Source organism: Vigna radiata, unplaced genomic scaffold (genome assembly GCF_000741045.1).
Source record: "Vigna radiata var. radiata cultivar VC1973A unplaced genomic scaffold, Vradiata_ver6 scaffold_1172, whole genome shotgun sequence".
Lineage (NCBI taxonomy): Eukaryota > Viridiplantae > Streptophyta > Magnoliopsida > Fabales > Fabaceae > Vigna > Vigna radiata.
Genome location: NW_014542755.1, coordinates 1 through 2,625, shown reverse-complemented (window position 1 = coordinate 2,625; position 2,625 = coordinate 1). Strand labels below are relative to the sequence as shown.

Genomic DNA, 2,625 nt, shown 5'->3' with positions numbered 1-2,625 from the left:
CATGATGTTCAAAAGGCAGGCTCTTGTTCTAACCATGCGCCTAAATACGCTCTCCAAACCATTTTCTATGCTTTCAATTCCATTCTCCAAAGCTTTCAATCTTTCATTTGCAGCTTCCATCTTTGCAAAATTGGTTCCTTCACTCATAAGGCTGCTTAAAGATGCTTCCACACACTGCAACTCGTTCAAATTCTTCTGCTTCTCTTCACATGCTTTCACTCCCTTTTGCATTAATTTTGCTACCAATACCCATTTGGTTGCCTTTGACTTTGAAGCAGGCACGGTCAAGAAAGCTAACAGGGATTGGAAGACAGACATGTTCATTACAATGACTTCCCTGACCACTCTAACCAAAGAAACAAGTTGTTGATCGTGATCCAAGACTGGTGATACTCCAAATTTGCTCTCCATCTGCTTCAAAGAAGTCATCAACTTCTTGGCATTCTTCTTCATCTTCTTAGAGAAGAAACTATATTCGGCTACAATTTTTTCAATGCTTGAATCCCCCTTTCTCCTTCTAAGAGCAGAATGAAGGGCTTGAACATTTTCCTTCATCTGTAACATGGTGTCTCTTGTGATGACACAGATATCCAAAATTCTCACTGAACCATCCATTATCTCTTCCATGCATTTCTCACCTTGATGATTAGAAATCAGCTGTTGGGTTGATGCCATGTTGAGAATATCTTCCAAGCAAATAAGCAAATCTGATAACGAAGACAAGCCAGTGCCAATTGAGTTTGATGTGGATGTTTTAGTGGCTTCCCAAGTTTTCAGCTTGTTCAGCTCTTCCTCTACTCTAGTTATGTTAGGATGAGATCCAGAAGGAAAACTGTTAGAGCGAACATGGAACTTGTTTGCCATGGCTACTCTTTTTGTTTATGTTCTTTTTCAAGAGAAGCTCAATGTTTTGGTGCTGTCACCAAGTGCTTAACTCTATATATATATAGGAGCTATTCATGATTGATTCCTATTGGTCAAGAAAACAGGCAGCACAGTTAACCTCTCATGATCAATGTGAACATGTGGTAGCAGCATGTGTTTCCTGAGAATTTGATGAGTTTGTCACATCTCTGCCAAACATTGTGCACTATTATTTGTGATATAATACACGCCACATTGGTTGTGCATAACTGGCATGTTCTCCAAGTGTTGGCAATCAGAAAACTTCGTTAGTCATCAATTAATTTGCCTCCTTTGCTGCCACATTGCCTCTTCGCTTCAAATTATAAAATGTGTTGTTTCAGCTTCAAGGATATACATTACCTGGCTTGTCTCAATGATAAGAAGCTATAACTGCAAAATATTGTTAAAAATGGCTTTTGGATCTTTGAGATCAAAATCTGGTTGTCATTGACAAATAGACAACAATGAGTTATTTTTTAATTTTGAGTACAGATTTCGAGAACAAAAGGATGAGTTATTTGGCGTGTACACGAGTGGCTTGTAACTCTTATGTCTCCCCCTTTTTTATTTTACCAACTCCTTTTCATCATGTTTTAAACCAATGAAGAATTTTGTATTGTAGTACACGTTAAAGGACGAGTATCCACCGTCCCAGTTTCAATGGCTTGATGTTATATATTGTTAAAGGTTTTGTATGCACACATCATTGTTGTTTAGTATGTGACTCTATTGCAGAAAATTTTGACATCTTTGTTTGAATAAAAGATCTCCTCTCTGAAAGAAAATAATTTTCAATCTCATCACAGCTTGTGATTGGTTCATTTTAAATATATGAACCAATAAAATAGTAATACATAATCTGTTATTAAAAATTTATTAAAAAAGGTTGTTAAAATATCATGGTCCAGCCGGCTGAGATCTGCAGCCACTGATACAGCAGCTGAATAGAAATAAGCATATTTTTACGCAGTTGAATCCAAGCAATACATTTTCATTATTCTGATAAATATGTAATTACTTGTCAATATGGTGTGAGTTTGGCTGTTTTGTAGCTTTTAAAAGATAACTATAAGTATGAACTTTTAACTGATAAGGACGTTGACTTACCCAACATTCTCTAACAAGTAAATTATATGCTTAGTCACAGAAATATGATAAGTGTAAAGCAATATTCTCTCAAGGAAAAAGGTGACCTGAAGAAAAAATATATCGAAACATAGAGTATAAACATTCAGTTGTATTTCATCGTTAAGACTTTTGAATTGTATACATGTACAAATTGATGGGGCAAAACTTTTCAACCCTCAACTGATCCCTAAAACTTGGATACTTTGGAGGATTTGGAGAGAAAATCACTGTCTAAACTCTATTGAGTCATGATGTTCAAAAGACAGGCTCTTGTTCTAACCATGCGCCTGAATACGCTCTCCAAACCATTTTCTATGATTTCAATTCCATTCTCCAAAGCCTCCAACCTTTCATGTGCAGTCTGCATCGTTGCAACATTAGTACCTTCATTTACAAGGCTGCTTAAAGATGCTTCCACACACATCAACTCGTTGGAACTTTTTGTGTTCTCTTCACATGTTATCACTCCCTTGTGCATTAATTTTGCTACCAATAACCATTTGGTTGCCTTTGACTTTGAAGCAGGCACGGCCAAGAAAGCTAACAGGGATTGGAAGACAGACATGTTCATTCCAATGACTTCCCTAACCA

The 2,625-nt window shown here is 36.7% G+C and overlaps 1 pseudogene; it reads right to left on the bottom strand.

Moving 5' to 3' along the window:
* Positions 1-86: 86 nt before the first annotated feature.
* LOC106780740 lies at positions 87-1,178 on the bottom strand (annotated as a pseudogene).
* Positions 1,179-2,625: the final 1,447 nt, after the last annotated feature.